A 19,160-nucleotide genomic window follows, 5' to 3' on the forward strand; every position below is an offset into this window, starting at 1 on the left:
CTCCAATCAAGGTAGAGCGCAGCAGACCACCCAATCTTTCGAATCTCGAAGACACGGAATTTACATAGATTTCAATTAGGCTTCATATTCCAATCATTTTGCCACATACTGGCAGGGGCACAAAATGAAATTGCATGCATTAATTAGGAAAGACCTTAAACGTTTGCTGTTTTTTAAAGACTTTCAGAGAAGTAGTGCTCGAAAGCTATTATTTCCCGTCATCGCTTGGCTTGTGAAGCAGTCAGGTACTTAAAAAAGTGCTTAAATGGTGAATGAGTTAGCTTTGAAGTAATGTCCCATCTATGAGAAATTGTTCTTAATTCTACATTATTAGGAAGAGTCTATGGATTTTATTTTTTCAGTGTAAGCATGTGGAAGTCTGTCAGTGTACGAATAACCTATGGAAACCATGTGTAGAGAATAGCAAGATGCTGCCACATGTGTGAAGCAGACTTAAACGGTGTACTTATTGAGTAGAAATAAAAGCTAAACATGATTCTGGCAGCCAGTGTGCCCACGCAGCTGTTTAGAGCAACGTGAATGTGCGTCGAGCTTTATGGATGAAATAAAGGTTACCAGATGAAATCATGTGTTGTAATCTGAAATGTAATTCCAATAGCTTTCATGTATGCATAAAAAGACGACAACTAACAGAGTGCATTAGGTTAGTAAATAAAACTCCAGAACAGGAATGATAGTCCCGAACTGTTACCTTGTAATCTATCATTACTACAACTAGAATGCATTTGGGTGCTAAATAAATGTCAAAGACGAGAGTGTCACAAAGTTATCCAGTAACTCTGACAACACTGCCTGAACACATGAAGTTGATAAACAAAATATCAGAGCTCGAGCATTGGATACTCAGTGAGAGCGAGTAATTTGGCAACCTAATCATGTTACATTCATTTGCAATATAAAGGCCCAGAATTTGAGTTTTAGGCACTAGCTGAATGGAGTCATCTGGTAACTCTGTTGTAGGGAAATGCCTCTTTTTGCATGGCCACCCCGTGTTTGGACTGATGCTGGTGGATGTAAGACGGTACAACGCGTACCGTCACATCGCATCCCTTTACCACGCATCCCTTACAACGCAAGTCGTTACCACGACTTGCGTTGGGGGCGCGGATTTCGAATAGTATAATTTACTATTCTAACACCAGTCCCCGTGGACCCTAGGGAAGATTTTGGGATAGTAAATTTACTATTTGTAATCCTTTAGCGCCCTCCAGCGCAAGTCGTGGTAACGACTTGCGTTGTAAGGGATGCATGGTAAAGGTACCGCGTTGTAAAAACTTCGTGGTAAACGATGTTTACCGATGCTGGTGTGTGTTTTTTGAGTCAGTTCCCTGGGACTTTGCTAACCAGATCTCAGTGCATTTGCTGTGAACGGTAAAACATGTCAGAATTTGCATAGTTAACTTAAAAGTAATTCCCTCTTATCTGGTACAAGTGTACCAAGCGCCTATAATTTAAATGTCACTAGTAGACTGCAGCACTTAGTGTACCACCCCGAAAGTAGCAATACAAAACACGACTGCAGGCCTGCCGCCATTAACTTAGCTATGTTAGTTTTTAACTTAGACCTGTCAAAATATTCGCTTGTGACAGGTCTAAACCTGCCTTTTAAATAATAGTAAGGTATCCCTAAGTACGCCGTGAATACCCATTAGGTAGTGTGCATGTTATTTAAACGTAGGGTATGTAAAACGTCATTGTTGAACATGTCTTTACAGTGACAATACACTATTTTCACTGTACAAGGGTTTGCAGTTCTGTAGGAAAGCTTTGTGATTCTTTTTCAAAGTTAATAAAGTTATCACCACCTAGGATCCATATACAAAATTTATTGCTGGACTTTCCAAAATATTTATTATAATTCCAATTCATTGGTAAAGTCAGATTTTTACAAATATTTTCAAAAAAGGTACTTGTAACATTTAATTTTAGCCTGCATAAAATGTCTATAAGCCTATTTCCTGGACTTCCAGCTTTCACCCAGCAGCTGAATAGCTCCTTCTTTAGGTGTGAATCGGCTCACAGAGATGTGACAGGATGACCATCTGATTATCTGGGCAGTGTCCAAAAACATAATTATCTTGAAAGTGGCCTTCCCTTAGCACAGGTATATGTAGTTCAACCCTGGGCCTTTTCCCTCTGTCGTCTTTCTAGCTCACCAGGTACCAATTTCATTGAGAGAAAAGCTACCCCTACAGCCGATTCTGATTTACCACTGGGGAGGGATTACTCATTAGTCTGACGACCCCTCTCAGGCGGGCACAGGATACGGTCTTGTCCTCTTGGTTTCATGTAGAGAGGGGCACTGTGGGACTATTTTCAGTAAGACACATGAGAACTTCTGCAAAGGTAGGTAGGGTAGCCCCTGGGAACTCTTTCGCCATTGGCTAGGGAGGGGCCAGGAGTCACCCACACCTACACAACAGTGCCAGACATAAAGGTGGAACCCCTGGGCACCTTTTGCAGAACACCACTGAACATGTGGAAGACAGAAGAAGGACTCAACTTGCTTTTGAGATCTGTGAGGAGAACCCCAGGGATGAACTTGTGTTCACCTGCACCCAGGACTAAGAACTTCACTCCATGGGTCAGTTGGCTTACCTACTGTTAAGCTACAAGGACACAAATGCTGCAAGAAGACAACGTTCCTGAAGGAGACTGCTGACCATTTTCAAGTGGACCTGCCCTGAACCCTGCAGGTAGCTTCTATTGAAGTGAGTCCTGACCTTTTAAAGTGCTGATCCTGAGGTACTGGTGTTAGAGTGAGTGTAACGTTCCTGCTCATACTGTGAAACCTGGAACTTCTAATCATTTTGCAAACTTTCTGTCCAGAGAACCAATGAAGACTGGATTAGTTGTGGAAGCCCTAGCCATCATCACCAGTCGGAATCAGCTTGCTGGTCCCGCTGAAGGAAACCAGACCTCAAGAAAATTTTCCAATTGGGACCATGGAGTGCTTTCCGGGGAATGGCGCTCAGCAGCATCTGTTTGAAATTGTGCCTTCCTGGACACAGACTCCAGTCTTCAGAAACCTACCATTGTCGATCCCCGCTTGGCATTTCAGCTCGCATCTTACCCCTTGATGAAATCGTCAGCAAATTTTTCTCCATAAAAGTTGGAATAGAAATAATAAACCAGAATGAGCCCGGTGTCTGGATCTTACTAGTGATTTATTGCAGTCGACCTTAACTTTTAGATTCGTTGGTGCTTTGCACTACTTAATGCTAATTCTATTTCGAACTTTCATAATGTAATTTAGTAATGAAGTTGAGTCTTGTGGCTCAGTAGACTAATGTGCCCACTGCAGGGGCCTCTATTTGCCTGCATAGTCACAAGTTAAAATCATGGTGCGTCCACTCAGCCTTAAATCCTTCTAAGGTCAAGAAAATGAGTACTATTGAGTTGGGTAGCAATAAACATCTGATATGCAGCACCAAGATACTCTTTTGGGTGAACCTGCGCTTTACAAATATTTGCTATGTAGTAGTAGTAGTATAAGGCTTTATTAGATAAAAACATATCTTAAAAGCATCACATTTATAAAATACATTTCCAGTTTTAAAAGAAGGATTTGATAGTCCATTTACACAAAATTTAAGATCAGAGGCAACATAAAATCACAATTTACAAATTTAAGAATTAAAATTTCAGATTAAACATTTTGTTTTAGCCTTTTCGTTCTAATAAACCATGCCCATGATAAAAACTTTGAAAGACCACAAGCATAAAGTGACCGTGTGTCAGACATCAAAATACGCAGTGCCTCATTATGATGTCTAGTGCCCATCAACCGACAAATTGGTTTGAGCCAGCGTTTCCTTGGCGACGCATAAGCGGGGCAGGCAAAGAGGAAATGGGCAACCGATTCTTTTCTTGTTATACAGATAGGGCAAAATGATGTTGTTTGGGACGGTGTTTTCCAGCGAGCAGTTAGGACGCGTACTGGAAGAGTACCGACCCTAAATCTAAAATACAAGGCCCTATCAACAGATTTCCAAACAATATCAGGGTAAGGTTCCCGAAATGCCACATCCTTAAACCTTAGGAACTCTTCCGTAAGTCTGCCAAGGGTTGGGTCAGAACCAGTTCTACTTGCGACCCATCTCCAGTAAAGGGACTTTAGGGATGCCTTCGGGGGAGAAGATCTGCCTGCCCAGGCTTCATTAAGGCCCAATTCACCAAGTAGGAATTTAACGTCTCTTAACCATTATATTTTGTGCCATCCCACCATCGACATTACCTCTGCTAACCCTGCTGCATACTTTTGCAGTTCCGGCACTCGCCACAGCCGGGCCCATAGCAGCAACGGCCGGACTTTTGCCGGATCACTAATAGAGTGACATCCTAGATCAAGTAGCAAGGGTATCATTGGGATACTCTGCAGGAGTAACATAAGGTCACTTAAGAACTTATTTTCGGACTTTACTAGGTGGTCTACATTAGAGGAACCCCACAGTTCTACCCCATAAAGGGCAGAACTGACTCCCTTTGCCTTGTAAATATCGATGACATGGGCAATGGGTCTAGTTGAGGAAGAGCGCTGTTCTTTGAGGAGCTCCCCCGTTACCCTCTTATGTTATGTTATAATTCATATTGCTGGGTCCCCCTATTTGATTTTTGCTGTTTTGGTGTTATTTTCATATTGTGTTATGTGGCCTACATTTTAACTGTTTTGGTAATTCTAAATTTTTTACATATTTTCTTAAGTTAAGCTGGTCTGCTCTGTGTCATAGCAACCACTCGCAAAAAATAGGTTGTTGGTTGAAGGGGGGTTTCCCCCTGTTGAAGCAACAGCTACAATCCTCATCAGGGTGATCCACAAAATTCACTCATTAACCTGTGCTTAACCCTCTGGTAGCTTAGCACAAAAGCAGTCCGGCTTAACTTTTAGGCAATGTGTAATGTATTTTTGCAAAATACAAAGAGTAACAGAGTGACAACACAACAAAGAGAAATCTCACACCTATTTGGAAAAATAAAGTACATTTTTATCAATTATTACACAGCAAAACAACAGAAATCCATTCAGTAGAACTGGAGTTATGATTTTTTTAAATTTGAATTAAAATCTAGCTGCTAAAAGAACGTAGCACCTACTGCCGACATCTAGACACGCAGACCAAGTCAAAGTAAAGAAATATGTCTGTCGGTCCTTTTAGAGTCTTTCCACAGGTCCAAAGTGAGCTGAAGAGTGGGTCTGAATATTGGATACAAAGAGTGGATTAGGCATGGCCCCTGCTTACCTTCAGACATGGAAGAACATTTACAGAAAATGCTCTGAGAAGGTTAAGTTCAGCAGAGCAAGGTTGCAGGTGGTGTCTGAGGAGGGAACTCATCATCAGGGAGCCACTGAAAGATGCCCCAATGAAGATTTCTATGATCAGACACAGTCACTTTTTTTGGTAAGTCGAAAATCTCCAGCAGGACGACAGGAGGCTATAGTAAAAGAGATTTCCATGAGGCCATTTTCCCCTTTGGCAAAGGACTGCTGAACAGAATTTGCTGCTGTGGAGAAGAACTTATTGAGAGCTGCTGCAAAGTCAGGCCAACTTATGATGCACTCTGGGTGGATAGAAGAGGAGGTTGGTCATGGTCTTCTCTTGGTTCCCAGAGCATTGCTCAGACCAAACTTTTCCAAGTCCAAAGTTTTGGATTCTGGCTATTGGGGCACCTTTTCCACCACCACCATGGGGCATGATTTGGGGAGTTAGGACTTAATCAGGCTGGGTCTGAACAGGAGGCCAGCAAACTATCCCCCTGGTAGTGCTGGGAGCAAGTAATTAAGGAGGCTCATGCAGCAGGACAGGCCACTCAGAGTTCAAAGCAGGATCCAGGCAGCAAAGCAGTCCTTCCTGGTCTAGCAAAGCAGCCTTGCGTAGTACACAGCTGGCCACAGTAGCAGGCAGTCCTCTCAGAATCCTTCTGCTCGTCCAGAAAGTGAACTGAAAAGTGGATCAGAGGGCCCCCGTTTTAGGTTGAGCATTCAATACCTCTTGTATATTCTTTGGTATATACTTATATATTGATTGGTTTGTGGGACCTAGAGATCAGCCCTAGGACTTGTCTGCTTCCATTCAGGGACTTTTTTTTCTCTTCAACTGCCTCTATTTAACTGTCTTGATAGAAAACCACCAGAAGAGGTCAGGAAAATACCAGAATTGCTTTCGCATTCTCAAGATCTCAGTCCATAGAAATTGTCTTTCACATGCACCTATAGACAATAACATAGTATTCTAATCTAGTATTTTCAGTGATATGACCACCGAATGCCCTGATTTTATATTAAAAACAGAGCTTTGGATGTGTCACGCAGTTTGGTGCTTACTTTCCCTTCATGTTAAAGAAAAGTAGAGGTTTCAGCACCCATGCTAATGTGCTGCATGGCTAAATACATATAAGGTCCAAAAGGCGAGACCGATTGTATAGCAAATGCTTGTTATACATGGTGCCTTCTTTGAAGTAGCAGAAGTTTCTAGAGAATTCCGTTTGAAGTGCTTGAGGTTTCCTGTTTGCCCTGCCCTGGCTTCTCACTGGCTGCATGAACAAATGCATGGGTAACAATTCATTTGTATGAAGACAGGCATAGCCTATTCAGCTGCAAGTGAGGGTGTGCCCAGGTCTGACCCTCTCCCTATCATACCAGTTGATGGCGTATCTAGGCACACCTAATCCTAAATATACTGACTATTGTTCATCTGTCTTGGAGTAATAAAAACATTCCAATTGTTAACTACACTCTGTCATAAGACCCAGGTGAGACTGCAGGCACCAAATAGTTTAGCGCAGGAAAATACCAACTTTCTGAAAGTGCCATTTTTTAAATTGTAAGTTAAAATCCCATTTTACCATTAAAGAGGATTTCTAATTATAATCTCTCAGACACCAAAGTTGAAATGCTTACGTTTTCCCAATCAAAAGTTAGCCTTGGATGGCCCACACCGCCATCATCTAGTCCCTATATTGTGTTGTTGTCTTGGAGGAATACAAAGAGTCCAACTGTCAACTACACCTATTTATATGACCCAGGAAACAGGTTGTAGGCACTAAAGGGCTAGAACGTGAAAAATGCCAACTTTGAAACGTGGTAGACTGATTTGATCAGGTAATGGAGAGATGCCAAACCCTGATGTAATTCAAAAAGAAAATGAGAACCCAAAAAGAGAACTGAAGGAAGCTGTTTGAATTTGAAGGAGGAATTCTTGCAAAAACACAAATAATGTGCTGTAATAAAAAAAGAAAGAGAAATATAACCAGTCAGGGTCCCGAAGAACTGATAACGTCTACTGTAACAGAACTGGCTTAAAACCCCCAAGGGGCACTAGTAGCAAGAGAGTTGGAATAAATAATCATAGCAACTACAACCTCTGTATTTTGTTCATCATCAGAAGGGTCAGGTAAGTATGTGTCAATATATGTCACTATGGAATAAGTAATGTCAGAGTTTTGTAGACTGTGGTATGGTATAAAAATGTATCCTTTTTATTAACTGAATGTGGTTTATCAGATATGTTTAAGTGTTAAACATTGCATAGAAGATCATAATATAAGTTGTGAATAAATACACATGTCAAAAAATTTCCTTTACTTGACGGAAAAGATAAAGTGTCCTTTAAATATTTACAGCTAGTTTAATCTGCATTCTATAAACACTTTCTAAAAGTGTCATTTTAAGAATAGTTACCTAAAATCTACAATTAAAAAGGATTTTAAGTTAAAATTCCTTAAACACCAAACATGACATTTCTACATGCTCACAAACAAATGGTATCCCTTATTACATGCAATAAGGCAACCCGCTGTTATTATTTGGGAGAGATAGACACCACTGTAGTGAAAAATTTAACAGTGGGCATGTAACAGTGGGTGAAGCTGGTGTAGTACCTCTATGTATAGCTCCACGGAGTTTGAAAAAAAACTCTGTGGAGCTACACAAAGCTCTGCTCCACTCCATCCCTGCTCCATCTGTAACAGGGATTCTGCACAAACACAGAACTGTGCACATAGACGTGGGACATGAGTGAATTGGGGTGTGCCAAAACTCACCTTAGTACCCAAAATCCCCTACCAGACTAGCAATCAATGTCACATTAGCTCTTTGTCCTGTAGCAAAGAAAGTAATGATTAGAAAACCTAGAACATGCGACTTAGAACCATCTCAGGAATGGTGGGAAGTGAGAACACTTTTTTGTTATACGTTTATACCAGTCCACAACAGGAGTAAGATAGAGACACAGTAAGGTTAAAATGTTTATTTTAACGACGTGATCTCAAGCGCAGTATTTTAATCAACATCAGCATACATATGGATAATAATAATACGGACAGCATGGTTACAATTCCATAAAATACAAAATGAGGAATCATGTTACAATGATAGTGCAAACAGGTGATAAAATCGCCTATTTAAAACACCCTCCCTATCTAGGAACTACATATTATAAAACTATAGAAGGTCTCTGGAGTTATCTTAGGGGGACCCCATTTACCTGTCCACTCAGTAGTGCAAATTACATCAGGATCGGTTAGTCTCTCTGCATGCCTGGAATCTTCCAAGTGCGTGCAATTTTGGCAAGTGTGCTATGATAAATGCGCCAGAATCCTACTCGGCTTGCAGCTGCCAAATTGTTGTCTCTAGAATGTGTTACACGGACAAGCCAGTAAACAGGCTCGCATTATGATAACCTTGGTGGCTTAGCACTCACTGTACAGACTGGGGATATGATGTATGTCTAGAGATGTTGAAAAACAACCCTTTTCCCATGTATAGACCTTCATCCAAGCTAAGTCAGCAAAAACAGCTAAGCAGTGTCGTGCGCAAAAATAGCAAAAGGGAAAAATGGTGTTTAAACCTTGAATAAGCCATGCTAACTTAACATACCCGCAAAAGAGGCCCATAAACCATACAACACACCCTCTCAAATGCTTTTAAAATAATAAAGATAAGGCACTTACCTGTGTTTCTGCCGCCTCCCCTGCCTGGCCACTCTCCTTGATGCTTCATGGCGCCTCGCATCCTTCTTCAGTGAAAGAAAACTCTACGTTGTACGTCTTGCGCATGCACATGTGCAAGACGTACAACCTAGTGTTTTTTTATGAAAAAGGATGCAAGAGGAGCAGGAAGGAAAGCGGCCAGGAAGGCGAAGCGGCAGGGGCACAGGTAAGTGCCTTCTTTTTATTATTTTTAAAGTATTTGGAAGGGGAGAGGGAGCGGCTATCTTCTCTCGGCCACAGAGGTGGAGTTTTGCCTATCTCCGCATTCACCATAGAGTGCGGAGTAGTTAAATCTCCACAAACTCCCCTGGTGGAGCAGAGTTACCCACCTAGAGATGGAAAAATGAATTTAAGAGTTTTTTACTACCAGCATATGTAAATATATAAGTGTATGTCCAAACATGTAATTACAATGCACCCTGCCCTATAGGCTATCGGACCATACCTACAGTGTGATGTATAAGCATGGGCGAATTTTGCGAATTTGCAATTCGCGAATTTGCGGATTTGCGAATCCGCAATCCGCAACATTCGCGAATTTGCGGATTTTTTTTTTGCGTGTTCACGGGTGTTCACTTTGTGTGCTCGCAGGTTTTTATTTGCCTGGTTCATCACTGCCACCCTCTCGTTTTTTATGCCCTTCTGCCCTCTGTACCACTTATTTTTGTGCCTTTTTGCCCTCTGCCCCACTCTTGTTTGTGCCCTTTTGCCCTCTGCCCCACTGGTTTCTGTGCCCTTCTGCCCTCTGCCTAACTCATGCCCTCTGTCCCACTTTGTGCCCTTCTGCCCTCAGCCATAAGTCATCTTCAACAGGAAGCACTAATAGATAAAGTATAGCAGGTGCTTGAGTTGAAGGTCAAATTAAGTTACACAGTCATTAATCACCCCAAGTTTGGGGTGATTAATGATTGTGTAACTGAATTTGAGATTCAACTTCAGCACCTGCTTTACTTTATCTATTAGTGCTTCCTGTTGAAGCTGACTTTTTGTAACTATTTTAGAGGCTCTGGCAGCTTGCCGGCGCCATTCTAAAATAGTTACAAAAAGTCAGCTTGAACTTTTGACCCAATCCGTTCCGCTCGCGGATTTTGCGGGAAATTCGCAAATCTCGCGGATTGCGAATTTACCAAAAATCCTCTAAATCCGCGAGCGGAACGGATTTTCCGCCCATGCTTAGTGATGTACCTGCAACACAAAGGGAGTTTAAGGTTTGGCAAGGGGGTTAAATTGTCACGAAAAACTGTCTCTTTAAAACTACATTCAGGCTGCAATGACAAGCCTAGGATATGTTTTATGGGGCTACTTAAGTGGGTGGCACAATATGGTCTGCAGGCCTGCTAGTAGCATTTAATTTACAGATCTTGGGTATTTTGGATGCCATTCGACAAGGGAAATAAGGAAGACAGGTGTATGCCAATTTTACCATGTTTAAATGAGAGGGAACAGGCACTTTACCACTGGTTAGCAGTAGTAAAGTGTGAAAGTATGTTTTTTGTCACGTTTGGTTTGGCTGTTCAGGGTTTGAAGCCCTCTGGTTGTACCCTAAGTAGATGCCTAAATCTGGCTAGCATTTTAGCATATGAAGCACAGAGAGAACACTTTCTAAATATAGTCCAAGATAGGTTAACCAGAACAATGGCATTATGTGCTGCATTTAAGAAAGCTACTATACAATAAATGTGTAATGCAGCAAATTGGGCATCCCCTAATAATATTATGAATCGTCAAGGATTACTGGTAGAGGGAGACTTTTCAGCTTCGTTTGGTGCTTCACTATTGTGTTTTTTAAAGGTTCATTGATGTCAATCATGATTATATATAACAGTAATATCTTAATAAGCTGTGTGACTATTTTACTTTATGAAGTTGTTTGCATACTTGGGTATCAGCTCACTGAGTTAGGACTGTGACTGGAAGAAGGATGAGGAGGTAATGGCTGGTTTTGTACCGGTAATCTTCATAACTCCCATTACTATTCTGTGTCATAGTCAAACAGTTTTCCATAGCTCCTATCCCAGATGGTTGTTGGCTTCGGATGGTGTGGGATTAAAGAACGTGAGGTCAGTTTCTTCCAGATTTTGTGTCATATGACAGGAAGGGTGAAAGTGGTCATATAGGAGGGATTGGAAAAGGGCCGGCTCCTCCATTATAAATCCCATTTCCAGTTTCTGCTTCTCACACTGCGAGAAACCATAAGGGTTTGGTTGGGGGCGAGTGGGTAGCTGGGTCTACTCTAAGGCAAGGGAGAAGTGGCTTGCCCACTGCTGAGGGCGCTGACTGTTCGGTTGGCCTTCTGGCGTGTACCAAATTAGTCATGCCCAATCGGCCTTTTCTCCATGTAGGCTGCATGCAGCCTACATGGAGAAAATGGCCTCCCCGTAGACACCTGGCTGATTGGCATCCCGACCAATCACAACACTGCCATTGCAGGTTTTTGATTGGCTTATGGGAGAGGAACAGAGAAGCAGAGACGATGCAGGACTGTGCCGGCGAAGGTAAGTTAACTGTAAAATACTTTTTTTTAATTAAACCTCCCACCGCACGACCCCCAGCCCACACCCATGAGTCATGCCGGCAACGACTGGATGGGAAATATGTTTGTTTAAAGTTGGTTACTGTACTGGTGGGAGGAGCTATCACCCATTGGGTAAAGATTGTGGCTGGGAAGAGTAGAACTCAGGGTAATGAATGTTACTCATAATATATACTTCAGGACTTGCGCATTTCACACAGAGTGCATGGAGTCATCAGTTAATGTGAGGGGGGAGTTATATAGCCTAATCGCTGGTGTTGTGAACAACATAGGGGCATTTTCTCAAGAACCTATTTTAACCATCGCAAATTTAGCTTAACGCATCTTTGGATATCGCAATCTATCTCGAGAAAATAACACAGTCTTAACATCCAATTCCCAACAAATAAAAAACGCGAAACACAAACGCCAAAAATATTGCGATGCCCCAAAACCTGATACCAAAATCAGAGAAAACCAGCGACAGGCCTGCATTTCCCATGCGTCATGCGGGAAAATGCACTATAAAAGCCACAAAAAAAAACTATTCTAACTGCGTAGCACCATGGATGTACCCAGATCGAGTACAGAGGGCAAGCAGAACCCCACAAGCCCCTGGAGGAACAGCATGGAACCCCGTGTTCAGGAAGGGCAAAGAGAAGAGGGAGAGGAAGACGGGGTTCAGCCCACAGGAACACCAAATCATTGTCACGGAGGAGATAGAACACTATCAACAACTGTTTGTCACCTCCACTGCGGCACTGGCAACCCATACGGAAATATGGCAGACCAATGTCAACAACCTCAATGCAGTCGGAGTGTCAAGAAAGTCAATGGAGGAGGTAAAGAGGAGCTGGACTGATGTGCAAAGCCAGACCAAACAGAAACTTGCCGACAACAGAAGGCAGCAACTGCGACTGGAGGTGCGAGTCCTGCGCCACAGGAGTGAAGGACTGGGTTCTTTTGGACCCAGCGGTGCCAGGGCACAACACCTGAAACCTTCGTGGGTAACCTGCTCCGGCGTACAAGTCACAGAGACACGGGACACTTCCTTCGGCGTCAAAGAGTCAAGGTTTATTTACTGCAGGGAACACAGAAGTCACGACAAGCACAACACGTGCAACTTGGGGAGACTGCTTCAAATTGGTTTTGTGGATCGCTCCTTTTATACAGTTTTTACCCATAGGCTAACATTGAACACAAAGGTTTACAACTCAGTTCCCACATCTAGCTCCCAGAGGGGTCGCTTTGGTCGCTTTGAAACATACAAGGTCCGGAACATAAGTGCGGAAACATTTGGCGGTTCCCAACTGCAAAAACCCATCTTCCCACCATTAGCAAATTCCAATCAGCAGTAAAGTGGATCGAAACAGGAACGAAGACAGGTGCAGAGGAAGACGGAGACAGTGGGGAGATCGGAAAGGGTGTAAAAGGGGAGGTGTCGGGAGGCACGAGATACAGGCATCAAAGGGACGTGCCTAATGAGATGCACGGCTGAGACAATAAGTCCGTGCGGCAAGATGAGCCTCGAGCGGCGCCATCTGCCTTACAGTAGCAACCCCCTCGTCATAAAGACACTTTCAAAGAACATGTGTTTTCCGCAAATATCTTGGGAGTCCCAGGGTCGCGAAGCGGACAGCGTCCGTTCGCTGACTACTTGAGGGCAAGAGACAAAATGGATGCCGTATCTAAGATGGAACCCGTGGGTACAGATGAGAAGCCCACGTAACAAACGAACGGTTTAAGTTAGCACAGCGAAACTGCGCACACTTACTAAACTCGTCATTTGCGGTTCATAGATACTAGACTCGACCATATTCGTGCGAGTCAAAAACACCACTTACGATTGTCACGGAACCTCAGACGCTCCTTTTGCCCTCATGTAGGCAAGCACTAGTCGGAATCATATTCGATATTCATCAGACCATCAAGATGTCGTTGTAGCATAGCTCTGTCCGACCGAGTCCCCTTGGTAACAGATGGTTGTCTCATACACGTTGTAGCACAGAGGCCACATAAGGCAGGACCACACTGCACACAAAGGCAACACGTGAACAGGAACACTACCACAACCCCGATGATCATCAGAATCTTCCAACCCCAAGTCGATACCAGGCCCCAAAACCAACCGAGTAACGTCCAATCCCCTACATCCACGTGTATGGATTCGGAGATCTTATGCAACTTCGAGATGGCTTGATAGACAGTAGGAGCATTATCAGGTATGAAAATGCAACAGCTCGAATGGATCACTTTACATACCCCACCGCGATCTGCCAAGACGACATCTAAAACCATACGGTTTTGCAACGTCATAAGTCTCTCCGCCTGAAGTTCTGTGGTGATATTACCAAGGGCACTGGCAGTAATGTTAGCTGTCGATTCTACCACTCGAGTCAAATGTCTCAGGTTCCTACTATTAACCATAGGTCCCCAAAACGGGAGGAAACCCTTGAAAAAGTCTCCTGCCTCTTGACCGGCAGTATCCTCTTCGCTAATTACGCCTCGTACAACTCTAGTCTTGTGGTAATCGGCATCTACAGTGAACGTCGGAGGCAACAGATTTGCAACAAAACATGAGCCCATGAAGTCTGAGGGCAACCATGTATATGCACGATCATGACAGATGAAGTACGTACCCTTGGCAGCCAGAAACACAGGGGTCGGGGACATTGGCAGAAGGTAACTTTCAGTGCAAGCACTTACTCCAAGTGAGGCTTGCGAACCACGACCCACAAGACAAAAATTACCAGTGTGGGGTACGACCCATATTGGAGACGAGCTTTTAAGCTGCTTTTCATTAGTGAACATACTATATTCCCCTCTACTCAGGACCCTATAGGCTTGTACCTCTTCCTTAGGGATGAGAAAAGCATCATGGATCTCATCTTCCAAATCCTGTATTGCCATCGATAGCACCCACTGATACGAAGTAGGACCAGGTTTGGGGGAACGTTCTGGAGAGGGGTGGAAACCTAGTGCGCTTCGAAGCATTGTTTGGTATGCTCGAGCTGACCCTTGGGAACTATACGGCAGTACCAGATATGGAATTCCCTTACCCGTAGTATGTGGCATCAACCCACACACCCAACAATTAGTAGTGTTAACCACTAACTGATGCTGATGGAGGAGCTGGATAAAGGAATTGTTGCGGAATTCTACACGTCTAGCCTGTTCGTGTTCCGGTAAAATATGAAAGGAATGGGGAGAAGCAGTAGTAGCAGTAAAAGTAAGGTTAGGGTAAGAAGTAGGAGTAGGGGTAGGAAGTAAGAAGTAAGACATAGCATAGTACACCCCACCCGCCAAGAATGCAGAAGCAGTTAAAAACAGTACAAACAATTGGAATACAACACATTTAGCACGACTGAGTTTCTGCAGTTTGACTCTGTACGCCTGAGCTCCTTCCAAATCGTTCAGCTTCGAAAATGCCATTTCCCTACGACCGTCCGCAACGTTTCTTGACGCACTTCGTTCTGTGCAGCAATAGTCAATTCCCAGGAGTTCCTAGGAACCGACGGCCTTTAACCTAGCGTCAAGACCTACTGTCCAGAAGGAAGTACGCGCGCGGCCCTACGGCCCTCAATACACAATATGTATTTTATTTAGCACAAAATTTCAGCTGAGGAAGGAAAAAGATACAAGAAAAAATCTTAATACATGTACAAAACAATTTTCAATGATACGAATTGTTCAAAGTTGATCAGGGGAAACGAGGATATTGCAGTTATCAGTTTCAGCAAAGCAAGAAAAAAATTTATTTGTCCTTAGTATGAGAACGCAAAGAATATCGATGTTTCCCGGGACGTGTCTGCTCGTCGAACAAAGGATCCGTTGAAGAGACAGCGTCCTGTTGATCAATTGGTTGATTTGATCTTGAGTCTTTTGCTGACAATGTTCCAACAGTGGCTTTCTGCTGCGCTGAGTGTTCACCAACAAGCTGTGCGTCGCTAAAAGGTACAAACGCCGGCAATGTCTCTGCTTCTGTTGACGCAATGCCTTTCCTCACCCACGGGTCTGCCGGCAAAGGAATAGGGACTCGTTTACAATGGGTAGCATGTACCCAATTCTTCCGCCCCTCAAGACGAACGGCAGTCCTCGTGGCCAGGAGCACCTGGTAAGGTCCAACAAAACGGGGGTCCAGATTCTTCTTGCGTGAGAAGTTACGGGTAACTACCCAATCACCGGGCTGGAGCTGGTGGCCTGGACCCTCCGTCTGCGTCGGCAAGGCGTCGTAAACCTGTTGATGAATTAATCTCAGTTTAGCAGTCAAGTCATGTAAGTAGTCAATCAACATCGGATACTCAAGATCAACGAATATTCCTGGCCTAGGAACCCCCCACACATTCGCAGGACGGCCGAACACTATTTCATAGGGGCTAAGCCCTAGTCGGGAGTGTACAGTCGCCCTAGTTGACAGTAATGCTAGAGGCAAAGCGTCAGGCCACGAAAGTCCAGTCGTAGCCTGAATCTTCGCTAGTTTTAGTTTAAGGGTACCATTGTAACCTTCAACCAATCCAGCTGACTGGGGATGATTGGCGCTGTGGAATTTTTGATTAATTCCAAGGCCCTTACACACACTCTTCATCACACTTCCAACAAACTCACTTCCGTTATCTGACCACACGACTCTAGGCATTCCATACCGAGGAAAGTATTCCTTCAGTAGGATTTTCGCAGTAGACAAAGCAGTATTATCTTTGAGGGGATAGGCCTCGATCCATCGGGAGAATGCGCAAACCACAACCAAAACGTATTTCAGGTTATTGCATCGCTCCATATGGATGAAGTCCAATTGGATCACCTCAAAGGGATACGAAGGAGGAGCAAAACTGCCAGGGGGAGTTGGGGTTCCTTTGCCAGGATTGTACATTATACACACCATACAATTCTTCACCAGACGTTCAGCACACTTCGTAATGCCATCATTCTTCCACACAGCAGCCAACAACTTGCAAATACCTTTCGCGCTAATATGTGCTAACCCGTGTGCCATTGTCACAACGGCCAGTACATACGCATCAGGCAACATCCATCTTTTCTGATCCGACAAATCAATCCAGCAACCATTCGCATCCAACCTTCCCGTACTTTCTTTCCATTTCATCTTTTCAGTGTCGGTGGCCTCATTCTGAATTGCTTTCACGCTCTCTATAGTATTCTCACACATACTTGATTCTGTAGGCCACCTAACCGAACTCGTCACATACATTCGAGTGCTAAGGTTCCGGGCAGTCTCCTTAGCAATCTCGTCTGCAAACGCATTACCACGACCAACATCATCCGTCACTTTACGATGCGCACTACACTTAACAATTGCAACTTGAGCAGGCAAAGTCAATGCATCCAAAAGATCGTTCACGAGCTGGCCATGCTGTATTTTCGTGCCATGCGACGTGAAGAAACCACGCTCTCGCCACAACCGTCCAAAGTTATGCGCTACACCGAAAGCGTACTGACTATCGGTGTACACATTCACACGTTTACCTTTTGCTAATACACATGCTCTAGTAAGAGCAATCAGCTCTGCGGCTTGGGCAGAATTCTGATTCAATCTCGCAGTCTCAACAACAGTATTCAACGTCACAACAGCATAAGCAGTAGTCACATCACCATTCGGCAATTTAAAACATGACCCATCCACATACAGGGTGCCGTCAGGGTCTTCCAATGGGGTGTTTTTAAGGTCCACTCGACCTTTTGTTTCCTCCTCTGTACGCAAGTAGCAGTCATGTTCTGCTACTTCATCTGACTCTGCACTAATTGGTAACAAAGTTGCCGGATTTAGGACATTACAACGTTTTATCTGAATGTGGCTTGCCAAGAGCGTCAATTCGTACCCAGATAACCTCGCACTCGTCAAGTGCTGAGTTTTCGTTCGATTCAAAAGAGTATCGACTGCATGCGGAACCATCACCGTAAGCATATTATCCATGACCAATCCTGCTGATTGTCGGATGGAGACCGCAGCTGCCGCAGTTGCTCTCAAACAACTCGGCAATGCTCTAGCTACTGGGTCTAAGGTCGAGGAAAAATATGCACATGGACGTTGCTTACCACCAAACGGTTGTGTTAAGACACTCAAAGCACAACCTTCCCTCTCGTGAACATATAACATGAACGGCTTGCTGTAATCAGGGGTACCTAACACAGGAGCCGAACACAATGAATCACGTAATTCAGAAAAACTTTTCTGACATTCTTCCGTCCATGGTAAAGGAGTTGAAACATCCTTGCACGTAAGAGCCACCAATGGTTTCGCTAGCAATGAAAAATTAGGAATCCACTGCCTGCAGTACGACGTGATACCTAGAAAGGCACGCACATCTCTCTGGGTTTGTGGCACAGCCATTCGCGCAATCGCTGCAATTCTCTCTGGGGTCAATCTCCTTCCCTCCTTTGACAATAAGTGACCTAGGTAGGTTACTTCTTGACAACAATATTGGAGTTTAGAAGGTAACACCTTGTGATTTAACTCACAGAGATGTTGCAGCAACGATATCGTAGCAAGTTTGCAAATGTCCTGAGTATCAGCAGCCACCAATAAGTCGTCGACGTATTGGATTAAAGCCGCACCAACTGGCAACCTAAACGCATCTAGTTGACCCTTCAAAGCTTGACTGTAAATCGATGGACTTTCACAGTAGCCTTGAGGAGCGCGTTTGAACCGGAAGCTACGTCCACCAAGAGAGAAACCGAAAAGGTCCCTGCTCTCTTCGGCAATCGGGATGCTGAAAAACGCATTTTTCAAATCAATCACCGAAAACCACGAAGCAGTAGCTGGAATCAGAGTCAGTAGCGCCGTGATGTCAGGCACAACAGGGAATTGAGGAACCACAATTTTATTTACCTCCCGTAAATCGATAACAAAACGATAAACAGGCGGTTTGGTAGGATCAGTACGTTTAAGAATGGGCAGTACAGGGCTGTTGCACACGTTTCCCCGTGTCTCTTCAATAACATCTTTCTCGATCAAATCATAGATGATCGCTAACAAAGCTCGTTCACCATCAAGGGAGATACGGTATTGGGGAATACGTGGCAATCGCACATTCGATTTCAACTGAACAACATAAGGGGAGATATCAAGTAGGCCCACATCATTTGGACCCGTCGCCCACAAAGACGCAGGAAGAGAATCCAATTCCGGTGGAAGCTTATCGAGGGACAAATACATGGGAGAGACTACCTTCTCTCCGAACGTAAGCTTTACACCCGCAGGAGAACAATACAAAGTTGCATACAAACGTTTAAGCAAATCCAGACCCAAAAGATTTTCACCACAACCAGTGGTTAGAATCAACGGAGCTTCGAGCTCACGAGGCCCAATTTTAAGGGGCAAAGGGCATGAAACTGGATTGCTAACGGGGGCGCCAGAGAATCCAACGGATACATTTGTTAAGCCAGACAAAGGTGCGCCAGGGAGTTTCGAATGCATGATAGAACTTTTCGCTGCACCAGTGTCCAACAGAAAAGGCTCAACGACGCCCGATGTAGCAACTGCGACGTAAGGCCCTCTCTGATCAACCGGAACTGATACCACTCCCTCTCCTTGTCTTTGGCTGTCCTAGTAATTACTATCGTCAGTTCCCTGATCGACGTAATAATCGTCTACATTGTACTGCGCCGATCGTCCTTGTGA

This window comes from Lissotriton vulgaris, chromosome 8 (assembly GCF_964263255.1).
Source record: "Lissotriton vulgaris chromosome 8, aLisVul1.2, whole genome shotgun sequence".
Classification (NCBI taxonomy): domain Eukaryota; kingdom Metazoa; phylum Chordata; class Amphibia; order Caudata; family Salamandridae; genus Lissotriton; species Lissotriton vulgaris.